The sequence below is a fragment of the Crinia signifera genome, chromosome 6, assembly GCF_055691185.1.
Source record: "Crinia signifera chromosome 6, ASM5569118v1, whole genome shotgun sequence".
Taxonomy (NCBI): domain Eukaryota; kingdom Metazoa; phylum Chordata; class Amphibia; order Anura; family Myobatrachidae; genus Crinia; species Crinia signifera.
Window position 1 is genome coordinate 268,534,707 of NC_139222.1, and position 16,543 is coordinate 268,551,249.

At 40.9% G+C, this 16,543-nt stretch overlaps 1 protein-coding gene across 4 annotated transcripts in view; it reads left to right on the forward strand.

The window, feature by feature from the left end:
- The window catches only part of HPSE2 (heparanase 2 (inactive)), a 333,369-nt gene that overhangs the window by 83,717 nt on the left and 233,109 nt on the right, over positions 1-16,543 (forward strand). For all 4 annotated transcript variants that reach the window (XR_014444637.1, XM_083149563.1, XM_083149565.1 and 1 more), the window contains one exon: positions 741-892. The gene's annotated coding sequence lies outside the window, so the exon portion shown is untranslated. The remainder of the gene's footprint in view (positions 1-740; positions 893-16,543) is intronic.

Below are 16,543 nucleotides of genomic sequence, written 5' to 3' on the forward strand. Positions count from 1 at the left end.
CCGCAAAAATATGTTGCAGTTGCTTTGATACAGTATGTACTGAGATGCCAACCGGTAGTGTCTCAGATCCATCGCTTCCATACAAAGATGCACCAATGGGCGCACAATGCTGAAACCTTTGATAATCTGAGCAAGGTACATTTTGTACAAAATGTATTTTGGAAGTAATACACCTGAGCCACTATAAGTGCGTATACAAATGCTGTTGCAGGCTGAGACATGCCCTCAAAAGGCTGAAACGTGCCTGAGTTTGAGTCTACGACCCCCTTCCCCGTTGCCTTCCACAAATGCTCTCTGACTGTCAATCACTCTGCGTGAAAAGCCTCAATGAGATTGCCATAGGTAATCCACCGCAACACATCCACAGTGTAACTTAGACACATCGCAGTACAAACGTAAATCTCTTAAATCCCCAGTCAGAGAGGGACCTAATGCGGAGGTGGATGCAATGCAGATGTTTGCGGATTTGAGTGATTTTTTTTTTGTACTGTGCGTATTTCCCGATGGATTACCAACAGCGGTCACAGCGAGAATTTCCACGCAGAGTGATTGATAGTCAAAGAACATTTGTGGGAGGCAATGCAACATTACCAGATTTTTGCAGAACCACTGCGCGTGTGATCACAGTTAGATGGGAATTGGGTAAACCTCTGAATCAGGCCTAGTATGACTTGTGTGCGTAGTGTAGTCAGATCTCTGAGTTCTGTTATTTTATAGAATGTCGTTTCTCGTCTTCGCAGTTCTAAAAGGCTTGTGACTCTTGCCCGTGGACTGGCCCCTGCTTACCTGAGGTTTGGGGGAAGAAGAACAGATTTCTTACAGTTTCAGAACGTCAAGAACCCAGCAAAGAGAGGACCTGGGCCAGACAACTACCTGAAAAACTACGAGGATGGTAAGAACCAGCAACCTGTGCTGACAATACTCTGGGTGGTACAGTACTAAAGCCCGCTCAAAGCAAAAGCATTGAAAGTTGATGGCATAGGCCATGGCCTAGCGTCTGCGTTTGTGCATGTGTGAGAAAGAGATATTGTTTCACTCTCTGCCAGCAGATGGCAGTGTTTCGGAGACTCACGGACACTAGACATATAGGTACTTCTTTACTTTCACGGCGCCACTAGATAGGACAGATAGGATACTAGATAGGATACGATTTTGTATGCGATTTGACATAAGATATCGCATAAGATATAGGATAAGATTTACTATCCATTTCATTACCCCACTATCCACTAGGGCGTGGAGTTGATTTTATATAGCGTGGCGAGCGCAGCGAGCCACCGAGCCCGAAGCGAGCCCCGCGAGGGGACACGGATGTTGTTTCAAAGCAAGTCCCCAATATTGCATGCCATTTGCATGCAATTCCATAAAATACATTCCGTGTCCCCTCGCGGGGCTCGCTGCGCTCGCTGTTGGCAGACCGAAACGTTGGCCCTAGGCCCACTGTCATGCACTTTGCACTTTATTGGATGTGGTGATATGGAATAAAAATTATTTTGAAGAAAGACCGGTGAGTGTCCTCATCTTTGTGGCTATATTGGAGAACTGGACTTGTCTGGAACCCCTGAGCTGACACCCCGGCAGTTGCCACCTTTTGGAGGAGAGTGTGATCCTTACCCCTGGATATATATATATATATATATATATATATATATATATTCTCGTAGGAAGGAACAGACAGCGGCACTCCAAGGGTTTTCAACAGCGTGTATTAAAGCAAACCAACGTTTCGGGGTATCATACACCCCTTTGTCAAGGTTTAAGTGCCGCTGTCTGTTCCTTCCTACGAGACTACCTGTTTGTTCCAGAAGGCACCCAGGTACTGAATCCCAGCTGAGGGAGTGCCAGGCCGTCTACCTCTCTCTCTATATATATATATATGATATATACATCAAACCTATCATATCTTTAAAAAATCCTTAAAGACTATTTGGGACCAGGTAGGTATTAAAAAAAACCTATATAAGTAAATAAACCAACCAACCTATTTGTTTAGCTAATCTGTAAAAAATGAAAAAGATAACATATTAACACAATTATTTGATTTGTAACAACAGCGTTCCACTAATGTGCTCTCATTAACCCGCCTCATTAGCTTCTAGTGTATTTATTGCATATTACATAGTGATGTTAATATCTACAGTATATATATATATATATATATATATATATATATATATATATAAAGTGGTGTCGACCCGGCACTCCGCTGTCCTGGAACCAAATACCTGGGTGCCTTTGTAAGAAGTAGATAATAGTGGAGATGTAACCCACTCGGGGTGAAGCATCACACGGCACTCCTAGGATTTTCAGGTGAATTCAAAGCAAGTTTTAATGCAACAGTTTCGAGGCTACTTGGCCCCTTCGTCAGGCTTACAGCCTTGCTGTAAGCCTGACGAAGGGGCCAAGTAGCCTCGAAACTGTTGCATTAAAACTTGCTTTGAATTTACCTGAAAATCCTTGAGTGCCGTGTGATGCTTCACCCCGAGTGGGTTACATCTCCACTATTATATATATATATTAAATTAACGGTGATATGTAGCACTCCAGCCTATGTATATAACGCAATATTTTATTTCAGCTCACACAGTTTCAATACTTGATAGTATTTTATTCAGGCTAATTTAAAACAACCACACAACTGACCTTATATGTGAACAACCAGCATTTACCGTCCACGGCGTGCACGCCCAGGACCCAGACGCTCACTAGTGACGTCATAATAAAGTGCAATTAGCCAGTTACCATAGAAACATACACACATAATAATGATAAGCCGCAAAATCCAACTGGCTTCACATTGTAATAATTGCTGCCCCCTGTCACCGCCCCGAGATAGATGCTACAACCTGATCTATCATGCGGTACTTAATGCTGGTGACACTGTGTCCAGCAGAGACAAAGTGACGCGCCACTGGTTGGGGACTTGACCCGGTTTCCAATGCTAACTTGATTGCTGAGCGGTGCGCTGTCATGTGCTCTTTAAAAGTCCGCTCAGTCTTTCCTATGCAGCTGAGGCCACACAAGCATAAAATTTGATAGCCCACATATTTCGAGTTACAATACAAAGTGTGTTTAATGGACAAAGATTTTCCAGAATGTGGGTGATAAAAGACTGGACCCAAGATCATGTATCTGCAGGTTACGCAGGTACACCTGATACTTCCTAAAGCTTTCTTTTTTCAACATTAGCAGGATTATAAATTCTGACTAATGTGTCACATAAATTCCTAGATCTTTTAAAGCATGGTAATAATTTAGTGTCTAATAACTTTAGTTCCGGGTCCGTCTTAACTACCGACCAATCTTTTTTGACAATACGGGTAATGTCTCTTGATGACGAAACGCGTTGGGCGTGGCCTAATCTACAACGCTGTGCTTGATGTTCCTGACCACTAAAGATCTACTGATGGTGATATGGCTTATCCCGGTCCCTTCCCGTTAGCGTAGTGTGGTGGTTGATTTTATACTGGCAAGCAAAATGCTGTTTATTTCAATGTATGTGAGCTTGATTCTTTGAGTAAAAAGTTTTTATTGAATGCTCATTATTGCGCTCCCTCTCCATTCCTTTTTGCATATATATACATAGACAGGGGTACCCTCCTTTCCCTGGCAGGGGAAGGCGGAATAAATCGGCACTCACAGCACTTAATATGGCAAGTTTTTTAGTTCTTCGTTGAAAAAATACAATGTGGTTGTCCATGTATTTTGTCAACGTTTCAAGGCTCCAATCCTTGTCGTCAGGACGGACAATAAAGAGAAAGTGCAAGTGCAAAGAAACACTTTCTCTTTAGTCCAATAGCTCACCAATATTTATCTTGCCTCCGGGCAACTGGGATGAACTCAGAGTGTTACGCCAGCTATGTTACATCCACAATGTAAAGGCAGTTTCCAGTGGGCATTATAGAGTGGCACAAGCTTCTTATTCAGTTACCCGCAGCAATCTAAAGTGAGGGCCCACTCAGTCATCCTAGCGTTAAGCGCATGGCAAATGCCGTTTCTGCATCAAAGTGATTCTGCTGCCAAAACACTGTCCACACAACCCTAATCATTTTATAAATATGTTTTTGTGTAAGAGTATTAACTGCTACTGCACTGAAAGTATCAATTGAATTAATTGTATACAGATAAAGTGACGGAATACATCCTTTTTTTTCCCATGTTTTTTTTTTTTTTATTGTGGCATAGTATTTTTTTGTGTAGAATTCTTCCTTACATTTTTATTATTTTGTGCAGTACTTTTACCTGCTCTCTCCTCTGTCTGAGGTGGTTTGTTAATCTGAAGCATCGCCGCACTGGTTAAGCATAGTAGCAAGCTCTCCCTATGAACCTTTCCACAGAACTTGTTAGTAGGGCTCTGAAGCTTTCATCACCTAAATGCAGAACAGAGCCCCAGCAACTGTGTCTGGAAGAGCAGGGGGAGGGCACATGTGGTGTGTATTTAGGGATCAGTAAATCAAAAAAGGTGTGGTAGAGGCTATTTCCTGCCCCACAAATATAGAATTATTGTTTACTACAAAAATCCACTCAAATTTATTGCAGGTTTCCTCAAGGTATAATTCCAACCACAAATTATCTGTCCACACTTCCAATCTGCTGAGGGTCATACTCAAATCAATCTCTCTGCTGAAGCAAATACATATTTTCTTTTTCATTTTGACAGCAAAATCCGGCATGATGCAGAGATTTAAAGCTTAGATTAAGAGCTCCCAGGTTTGTGCGGCTCATCCGCTGTATTTCCGTCTAGGATTCACCTGCTCACTTTGAGCACAGAGAAGGTAATTTATGATGGGTAATTCCCACCGTGCACTGTGATTTGTGCAGAGGCACCTTGCTTTCAGCCGGACACATAGATTGGTGGAGCAAGACGGCAGCATTAGCAATGCAGAGGTTGCCTCGGAGAAAGGGGAGGAGTTAAATGGAGTACAGAAAAGGTGCATCCATAAGGGCTATAATGAGAATAAAGCGCTGCACTATTTATGATAAGCGGCTCAATAATAAATGATGCAATGATATTTGTAAAATGAGCGCTAAAAGAGTTATGATATGAAAAAAAGAGGATAGTGAGATAAAAGATTAGTGAAGTAAAAATAAAGAAAGCACCTGTAAAAAAAAATCTATATATAATTGTTAAAATGTTTACACTCTTATTGGGTGGTGGAAAGTCTGTGGGTCTGCATTTGTCCTACCTCTTCATGACCACAGACTGTGAACGATGGTGAGCAGGTCCAGCTGCTGTTCTCTTCACACAGCCTCTTTCTATTCAGTCCACCCGTCCTCGATCGCCGTTAGCAGCAGAGATGGGGCTTCAGCGGCGTGATGTGATGGATGAGGGAAGCGGACTCCATGGGTGGTAGCTCTTTCTACGCGTTTCATGCTTGGCGCACTTTTTCAAGAATGTCTTTGCTGCTCCAAATTTCTTTTTTTCTAGGACAAAAACTTTATTTGTAAAAACAGAAGTGGTCATCCAAATTGGAGGAAACCACATGTTAAAATGCCTAGTATGGGTTGTATACAGGTTCCTTATGACTTAAAGGGGCATATAAAAGAGGTAATAGGTAAAAATATATATGTCTTAAATAGATGCATAATAGAATTTAGACCGCAAGAAAGAAAAAGATAGAGAAAAAAGTATATAACATTTTTGAATAAAATATAATTTAAAGGAATACATTGAATTCAAAATCTAAATTCATCCCATTTGGATGTAATGTTTTTTAATTCAAAGATCCACTTGGTTTCTATCTGTTGGAGATGTTTGATGTGGTCACCACCTCTCCAATGTGGATTTAATTTTTTGATTCCAGTGAAATGGAGACCAACCAGAATTTTCTCATGAACTTAAAAAAAAAATGGTTGGACAGACTATGGTTTTTAGTCCTTTTTTAATATTGTAAATGTGTTCTGAAATCCTAATTTTTAATTGTCTTTTTGTTTGTCCAATATATTGTTTCCCTCAGGGATAGCTAATAAGATAGATGACCCCCTCGGATTCACAAGAAATATGTTCTTTAATTTGATATTCCTTTTTTGTCGTATTTGTGTGAAACTTTTTAATTGGTTTTGTTGATGTTCTTTTTTCATTTTTACATGCTTTGCAGTTTAGACATGAATAGAAGCCATTTTGTCACATCCTACCGGTTGGGTTGTTTTGGATGTATAAAACTTGACACCAATTCTTGTCTTAAATTTCTTGCTTTTTTATAGATTATTCTGTTTGTTAGTATTTGTTTCAGATCCTCATCTAGTTTTAAGATGTGCAATTTTTTTTCAAGGATCTTTTCAAACATGCGGTGATTGCTATTGAATTGTGTGATGAAAATGATGTCTTGTTTAGTGTTCTGTGAGTTAATTGACTTATATTTGGTGGTTTCTTTATGATCCATAATTTTTAATGAGTTTAGTTGTTCTTTTCAAAGTTTTTTTATTGTAACCCTGTTGGACGAAGTTTTCCGTCATGGTTGCACTTTGTTCCAAAAAGGTGTCCTGATCTGTACAGTTTTGGCGAATCCTCTTGTATTGGCCTAGAGGGATGCTTTTCACCCAATTTTGGTGATGATTACTATGGATTGGTAAGATGTTATTGCCGTCAACTGGTTTTGTATAGGTTTTGGTAATGATGCTGTTCATTTTGATGCTGATCTCCAATTCAAGAAAAATTACACTTTTTTGCTGGTAGTGGTGGTGAAACATAAATGTAATGGAGTCCATATTCATGTAATCTTTAAACTCTTTGAGTTCTTATATGGTATCTCCCAAACAAATAAGATATTATCTATGAAGAGTTTTCACAGTATGATATTATGTCAGTATCTGTTGTCTGACCATATGGAATTGTAATCCCATTTTGAAACAAAGAGGTTAGCATAAGACGGTGCAAAGGATGTGCCCATCGCAGTTCCACATGTTCCACATGTCCCATCATAGGCCCTTATTCTGATTGATGCGGACTTTACCGCGTACTTACGGATCGCGTCTTTATGACGTCTGCGCATGCGTGGAGAACGCTACGCGCATGTGCCACGCCTTGACTCGGTACCAGTTCGGCCAAATCCCGTCCAAAACTGTTCACCGATATCAGTCGGGAAATAGGGGCGTATTATGGGCGTCATGCGGAATGACACATGGGCGTAGTTTCAAAGTGGGCAAAACGGGGCGGAAACATGGGCGGACACGGGGGAGTACACTTATGTTGGGGGGCGTACATTCGGAAACCACTCCGAATGCACGCGATGAAAAAAGGGCAAAAATGTGCGGTGTCCACAAGTGTACTATTGCTTTGCGGACACCACTCGTTCATGCGGTAGGCGAACGTACGCCTAATGACTACAACCATTAACACCTGAACCCAATAGAATCTACTCCTTTACTCATTACTCACTAATAGGACGCTTGTCAGTGCTTTAATAGAAACCATTGCACTTACATTGCTGTAAGGGTTAATGTGTGCTATGCATGTGTTAGGCATGCTTGTAAGGATATATTGGAATCTAATTGATTCCAATTACAAATAAGCTGTTTTTTATGAGGGTAGGTAATTGAATAAGTGGGTCATGTGATGTATTGCAGAAGATACTTCATAGTGGGTTGTTTTGCGGAAATCCTCCGCTTACGTGCGGTAGCACCGCTTGGCTCCCGTTCGGATGCGGTATTCCCGAGCATACTCTGTAATACTCTGTAATACCGTGCCGAATCGGAGTGTTTCTCCCGCACACGCATGATTTGTATGTCGTCCGTAAACACGCCCTGTTCTTAAAGAGTGAGTCCGTCCGAATGCGGAGGACACGTGGGCGTTTCTACGGACGATGGCCGCATGCGGAAAAACACCGTGGCGTGCGGACCGCTCCGTAAGAATGCGGGAATTTCCGCACAGATCAGAATAAGGGCCATAGTTATGTTTTAGTATTTATTCTATCCCTTCCATAATCTGGTATGTATTCCTACCAATCCAGAGTAATATTTACAGAAATTGGGTAAAAAGCATCCCTCTACGCCAAAACAAAATAGTTCAACATCTTAAATGCAGGGCCCTCCTACCTCCAAGTCTGTCTGTTGTTACCCAGTTTGTCTTATTACTGTCTACTATTGTAAAGCGCAACGGAATCTGCTGCGCTATATAAGAAACTGTAAATAAATAAATACAATAAAAAAATATTGTTATTTGCTCATTCATTGGGACCCAAATGGGAACAGAAAAACACAGGAAAACCTCCATGATAAATGACTTACTCGCATAATACCAGCAACTGGCACATAATGATCAAATGAGGAATGCTGCACCCCCTGCATGGCCAGCCAGTTGTAGGCATTTTTCCTCTCTGAATGTGCTGCTGGTCTTTTTATTAATGGAATTTTTCCCAGGTTGGGGGGGCAATATCATGTTATCTGTTAGGCTAACTAGGCTAAGCCTAGGGGCCCAACATGGACTAGGGACCTTTCAGTTTTTTTGCTGAGGCACTGTTACCTGCACCTTGGGTAAAGGCACTTTGCACTTTACATGGCAAGACACAATTGTCACATCAAGTGCTGCTCCGTTTCTGACGTGCACATTCGCCGGTGCTAACAATACAGTTATGTTGTTATGTCATTTTGACGGGCTGGTAACTAGTACATCATACTGTAATTGCACCAGCCTAGCAATGAGCAGCATGGGGCTAGGAAATCGCTATAGAAGGGGGTCAAAGATTTGTTGCTATGACACTGCAATATCCATGGGAACTGTCTTTATTACATGATTATGAGTGTGCCTGCAAATGGGCTTCCATGTCTAATGGGTACCATTCAAAGTATAGCTGCTTGACAAAGTAGTACATAATGTAATATAATGAGTCATGTACATAATGTAATGCAGACAAGTAAAAAATGAACTGAACAGCATTTTAGGATGATCACTATGTCCCAGCTAATTGTGATGGTACTGAAGCTGCAGAGGTCTTGGCTTTAATGAGATGTTGAACTTTGCAGTAAAGAACCTGTTCTTAGCTGGCTAGCTAGTTGCGGGTATTCTTCATTTTAGTATGGTAATAATACAGCTTTCTCTAATGCTTTGGAGTGCCTATGACCTGCAGTCTGGCACGGACAGTGAGGTGTTGCTGTTGGAGCAAACCTGTGGATGAGCCTGCACCAGCTGCCAGGGAGCAACATCATGACCACTGTTTCGTCAGACTCGATTTAGATGATCATTTATGTGTAATTTATGATACGCCTTTTAAACTGCCAGAAATATCCCAGGTTATTGCAGATCAATGTGCAGCTATCCGAGATATGAGCCCTTATAATGGTTCACTCGCAAAGGAACCAGAATAATGGCCATTGTGTAGTGTAACAGCACCCGGTTGAAATTACCTGTGTAGAGCAACCCGCGATTTCAACCTGGGTAGTGATCAGGGTTGAATACGGATTCAACCCAGCTTATGGACCCGTTTACAGCAATGAAACAGCCGGTGCTTGGAGAAGATCTCATCTCCAAGCACCAGCTTGGGACATGCCCCCGGTGACATCACCAACCAGGCAATAAGCCGGGAATGGTCGCCAGTGTGAAAGTGGCCTCAAGCCAGGTCTGGATTGGGCCCGTGTACAAAATCCTGGGTGCCACCCAGCTAAGCAGTGTAAAAGGGATATAAATCACAGCTGCAGATCCCCTGTGTATGGCAAAATTATAACCATCAAATTTCATTCATTTTACCTTTAATTCATTTTAGGATCATTTTTGTTTATCTGGAGCATTCTTAAATGCTAATTATATATCAGGAGATCCAGCCAGAAGCTTTTAATAGTATTTTGTAGCTGATAATCCAAAGTCTATTCCTGGGAGTTTCAGCACCTACTTTGTTATGCGAAATATAAACTGTACAATATTGCTGTCCTGAACTTGTGGGCTTCATGCAGAAGCATCCACCTGCTTGCAGAAATAATGTACAGTATGTGCAACAAGGTCTGTCCAGGTGCAAGGTTAGCTGATTTTTTATTCTTTGCTCCAAACACATAAATGCCCCAACTGACAGCTAGTATAATAAAAGTACAGTAACATTGTACAATAATCGTGTACACTGGTAATGTCAAATGACTGGAGCTGGCATTTTGTAGCACCTTTGCCATCCTCTAACATAAAATCTAGTTTAAATCCGGGTCAGTTATCAGTAAGTACCATCTTACCTTTTAAATCCAGCTATTGGTGTCTGTGTTTTTATTTGTAGTGTTAAACTAGCTTAAAGGAAGTTATAAGTTATCACAATAAAATTATGGGTGCCTTAAAAGCCAGAGCTATATACAAAAAAATAATACAAAAATAATAAATGTAATTAAAAAATTAAAAATTGTGTTAGTGAAAAGATTAGAGTTACTAATGCTTGTTGGGGGTGTTACCGCTACTGCCTGGGGGGGGGTTACAGACCAGGTTCCACGCTGCATCCGCTTCCGTCCGCTCGTGGCCGCAGCCTGGACACATGGGCAGGATAGCCCCCAAAAAATATGGCCGCCGCATGATGCATGATGCGGCCCAGGCAGGTGAAAATCTCGACCATCCCACCAGGAAATGGCCCGGTTTCCCGGCGGGCCACTCCACCCCTGAATACAGGTTGAGTATCCCTTATCCAAAATGCTCGGGACCAGAAGAATTTTGGATAACGGATTATTCCATATTTCAGAATATTTTTCTATTTCAATGATGTATCTTAAGGTATCTTACATTTATGTTGTACAAACACATCAAACACATGAAATACACACAAATATATTTTATTTGTGCATAAAACAAGGTTTCAAAACATGAAACAAAGTTTGTGTACTATCTCAGATACTGAATTTAAATGCTACGCAATAATTTTCTTGCACATATTATCATGTACCCAGTAGTGCTGTTACAGATGTCCCCATTAGTGCCAGTTACATATCATGTCCCCAGTAGTGCCAGTTACATATCATGTCCTCAGTAGTGGCAGTTACATATCATGTCCTCAGTAGTGCTGTTACAGATGTCCCCATTAGTGCCAGTTACATATCATGTACCCAGTAGTGGCAGTTACATATCATGTCCCCAGTAGTGCCAGTTACATATCATGTCCCCAGTAGTGCCAGTTACATATCATGTCCCCAGTAGTACCAGTTACATATCATGTCCCCAGTAGTGGCAGTTACATATCATGTCCTCAGTAGTGCTGTTACAGATGTCCCCAGTAGTGCCAGTTACATATCATGTCCCCTTTAGTGTCAGTTACATATCATGTCCCCAGTAGTGCCAGTTACATATCATGTCCCCATTAGTGCCAGTTACATATCATGTCCTCAGTAGTGCCAGTTACATATCATGTCCCCAGTAGTGCTGTTACAGATGTCCCCAGTAGTGCCAGTTACATATCATGTGTCCTTAGTAGTGCCAGTTACATATCATGTACTCGGTAGTTCTGTTACAGATGTCCCCAGTAGTGCTTTTAGCAAAAAAAATATATATATATTTTCACTTTCTGGAATGTATGGTTTTCGGAATAATTTGGATAACGGATATTTGGATAAGGGATACTCAACCTGTAATGAGCCATCTCAGAGTCATCCATCCAGAGCAATCCAGGGGCACCACACCCACACACCCATGTTACCCCATTCTGGGTCTATTTTCAACAAAGAGCCACTTTCAGTGTCAGGTAAAAACTACTACTTCAGGAAAATACTACTAGCCCAGGTGTAATAATACTTTATGCCAGTACCAAATCTAGCATCTAATCAAATAAAACACCCAGAGGAATATTTTCCATACAGATGGAGCGCCCTTCATTCAGGCAGGGGCTGGCGGTAGATTCGTCAGCCCCCGCCAGCCCCCGGAAGGGGACGTGCGCACACAAGACGCACGTGCGTCCCCTTACAATGGAGCTCTCTCCGCCACCGATCCCCAATGCGTTACGCCACCTCCCCGGTCCCCCCCCAACCCTGCCCGTCTCCCTGAAGTGGAGACAGGCAGGGTTCCCATCCCCCGCCGATAGGAAACTGGGACGCATTTGCGCGTGGGACAATTGCGCATCCCAGTCAGATGTAGCATCCGCTCGCCAGTGGGGGTGGTCTGGTGAACCCTGGCGCTGGATGAGCGGCGCTACATCTGTATATCCAATCTTGGATATACTGTAACTCCAAAAAACAGAAAGCAATGTATATGGTGTGTCAATCATTGCCATGATATTATAAATGTGGATCACAGGTTGATTGAAATTAGTCAAACTGTGTTATAATTGCATGTCGGGTCTGTATAGATAATAAAATATGTTTTGCTCAACTCCAGTCCATTTGTCAGTTGATAATCATTTTATTAGGCGAGGGAGAGCATAAGATTATTGATACAAGTGTAACAAATGACCTTCCACCAGACAAGACACTGACACAGTTGTAGGGAAAAGCGGTCTGTTTACTTCCATAGCAATTCAAACAGGTCTTTTCCACAGCAAGCTTACCGGGTACCTTAACCATGCACCGGTCTACAAACAGCATACATCGTGTATCTAACCCAATTTGCCACCACCCTCTATCGCCTGGCCACTTGCTGGCATCAGGAGCCCTGAGCCCTTATACTAACAAGCTTTAAGAAAGTGTGACACATGTGAGACTTTAGACAAGCTAAATCTTTGTTTCTTCCTTTATGTTCACACATTTGACAGCTGTGCACAAAACATACAGTATGCCAGGTTTCAAGAAAGAGACAGCTTTGTGTGCAACATGATAGTAATTTAATTACCTTCACTTTATACAATGAATTACAAAAAATCAGCAAATCCATATAATGTACCCTTAAATCAATGAGAAATGTTTTCACTTAATACAGGTGATGATCCCTTTAAACAGGGGCAGATTGGGAATAAAAGTTGTCCTGGAAAAATTTCTAGAGGTGGCATCACGTGGGCGGCAGCAACTCAAATGTAGGAGGAACAAACATCAATACAGGTGGGATAAATACATCACTACACCTGTGTTAAAGCCGCTGGTTTCAATGTGCTTGGCTGTCAAATGGTCCCCAGACCTTTGAGCTGCTGTGACAAACCACAAACCTCCACATTTTAAATTACTGTGACTGAACATAGACCCCAAAATCTCTATCAAGCAGACAAACATCTCATTCCTATAATCCCGGGAATATCACAAATATCCCCTCTCCTCAGCCAGAAAACCCCCAGACATTGTTACACCCCCAGATAGCACCCACTACTGTCCCTTCAACAGATGTCAGATGGGATTCTGCCAAAGTATTTGCAGCATTAGGTACTCTGCTCTGTGAACCGGCAAAGGTTGTTTGTGTGGGAGACAGGATGGGGACGGGGCCACTATAAGCAGGGCCACATCTTAAAAAAATATAAGTCACTTTGCTCACATATATATATATTGTTAGGGGCTGCAGAACCCTTGTGGCGCCATAAAAATAAACAATAATAATTACACAAGATTTGGCGTTTTTTTCACATACTTTTAAATTTTATCCTCTACATTTTAAACCGAAAAATTACGCTCAAAAAATGTAAAAAAAATCATCAACCTTTTATTTTTGTGTCAACTATTTCCATGTCAACCTTTGACCCTCTCTACCTTTTCTACAGTCTACCATGTTGACATATTGACCTTTTCATCCGGAAAGTATTCACGGCGCCTCACCTTTTGTTATGTTACAGCCTTAAATCCAAAATTGAATTTATTATTTTTTTTCCCTAAAAATTCTACACGCAGTACCCCATAATGACAATGTGAAAAAAAGTTTTAGGGAGATTTTTTCAAATTTATTAAAAATAAAAAACTAAGAAATCACATGTACTTAAGTATTCACATCCTTTGTTCAATACTTTGTTGATGCACCTTTGGCAGCAATTACAGCCTCAAGTCTTTTTGAATCTGATACCACAAGCGTGGCACACCTGTCTTTGGGCAGTTTCGCCCATTCCTCTTTGTAGCACCAGGTTGGTTGGGAAGCGTAAGTGCATAGCAATGTTCAGATTTCTCCAGAGATGTCCAATCAGATTCAAGTCTGGGCTCTGGCTGGGCCACTCAGGGACATTTCCAGAGTTGTCCTGAAGTAACTCCTTTGATAACTTGGCTGTGTGCTTAGGGTCATTGTCCTGCTCAAAGATAAGCCATCGCCCCAGTCTGAGGTCAAGAGCGCCTGGAGCAGGTTTTCATCCAGGATGTCTCTGTACATTGCTGCATTCATCTTTCCCTCTATCCTGACTAGTCTCCCAGTTCCTGCCACTGAAAAACATTGCCACAGCATGATGATGCCACCACCAGGCTTTACTGTAAGGATGGTATTGGCCTGGGGATGTGTGGTGCCTGGTTTCCTCCAAACATGTTGCCTGAATTTTGTTTTTCTTGGTCTGAGAGTCCTTCAAGTGCATTTTGGAAGAACACGGTTCCGCAGATAGGAAGCGGGACCGCACAGAGTCTGCAGACAGGCCTCCTCCTCTCTTAAACTGCTAATGACTCTGAGACTGATTTACTAAAGGACATAAAGCCCTTTCCTCTTGAGAAAATGAGTGTTATGGCCAATGAAAGTGCATGATGAAGTTTGAACTAAGGTGGGGGTATTCAATCCCCGCCAATTTTTCTGATGGGGGGAATAGTTGCTGGTGCCTATTCAATGCTGTCTTGCCCGTTTTGTCGATTACAGCTGTGAATTGTCACGAACGCAGCCGAATCTCGACAATCCATGTCCGTTTACGTGAAAACGACCCCTTTTCACCGATCGCCTGCCTATATGCGTCAAGCAAAACGAAAACGGGACAGGGTCACGGCTGTCGGGACGGATCGACAGTCATGACCCAGGATTGAATACCCTTCTAAATATGAATTTCAATTACTACAGCGATAACAGGGAAATCTGGGGATGTGCCTACATCTAATTGAGTCGCAATAATGCCTCTTATATTCAGCTTATTCCTGCATAATACAATACAGTGCAATTTGAGAGATTGTTTCCTTTTCGAAGATCCCGGGGACTAAGAATTCCCATGAAATGGTTATTACCATGTCATACCAATAAACATGATAATAATAATAATAATAATAATAATAATAATAATATACTTAATAGATATGTCTAGAGGTACGAACACATAGTACATGCCTTCCTTTCATCGCTGTCCCTTATCTTATATTTTACTATCAGAAACAGCTGCTTTTGCTTTATTCTAAAAAAAAATATACAAAATACTGTTCTGGTGTTTTTTTTTTTTTTGGAAAATTCTTTCTAAATTTATGTTTACATCTGAATTCTTAAAAAAAAAAGAATTTCTATAATTTAGAATTCAAATTTACAAACAGATTATGAAGAAAACAAGTAACGAATTGTTTCCAAGCACAGGCATGATAATACAATTCGTCTCAGTAAGATTGCTTCTACATATTTTTTACATTTTGGGGCTTAACGTTATATACGCAGTATCTATATGCTACAAGCTTAGAAATTCTAAGAACACGACTGCTTGTTTTGTTTTTCGGGTGGTTGTCAATTATTAAACTCTGAATAGAATTATTGCATAAAGGCATATGATACACACCACATATGATATCCCTTAAATAAGTTGTTTATTCGAGCAGTAATACTTTGAAGGCTAGTTATACATATTATTCAACACATTGTTTCAAAGGATCTGTGGGCTGCTACCATAGCCTAGAGGAGAAACAAGGTAATTAAAACGGCCACATTATATCTCTGCACATTCTTTGCATTAAAGGCGGCGCTGCATCTCTGTTTTGTTCTTGTTGGGGAGAGATGGACCGCTCCAGCCTTTGATGTATCAGACTTTGTTTCTCATGTCAAGGATACCACGTGCAGTGAACAAAATTAGTGTCTGCAGTAGATTACTTGTAATATCACCCCAAAGGAGGACTACGTTTAATTGATTTAGAAATATTAACAATTCTTTTGAAAAAAAAAAAACCTCTTTATTTTTCAGTGTAGTCGAACATACGCGATATTCAACCATGCATAAATGTGTAGCATAGAGTAAAAAAAAAGCAATAATGTGCAACGTTAAGTATTGTAGCGTGTCAGAAATAGTACAGGTTGAGTATCCCTCATCCAAAATGCTCGGGACCAGAAGAATTTTGGATAACAGGATTATTCCGTATTTTGGAATATTTAAATATTTCAATGATGTATTTGTATGAAATGCACACAAAAAAATGTATTTGTTCAAAAAACAAGGTTTCAAAACATAAAACAAAGTTTGTGTACTATCTCAGGCACTGACTTTGAATGCCAAGCAATCATTTTCTTGCACATATTTAGTGACAGTTACGTATACTGTCCTCAGTAGCGCTGTTACAAATGTCCCCAGTAAGTTTTTAAAAAAATCTTTTTTTTTTTACTTTCTGGAATGTATGGTTTTCGGAATAATTCGGAAAACGGATATTCGGATACGGGATACTCAACCTGTAACAATACAAAGAACAGATTTAAAGATATGCACTGGGGGATTAAACAGCATTAAATGCTCTTAACCTTTTGAGTGCCAAGTGAATTTGTCAAACTAGGTGTGAAAATCGCCAAGCAAACATTTTTTATGTATCATAATGGCCT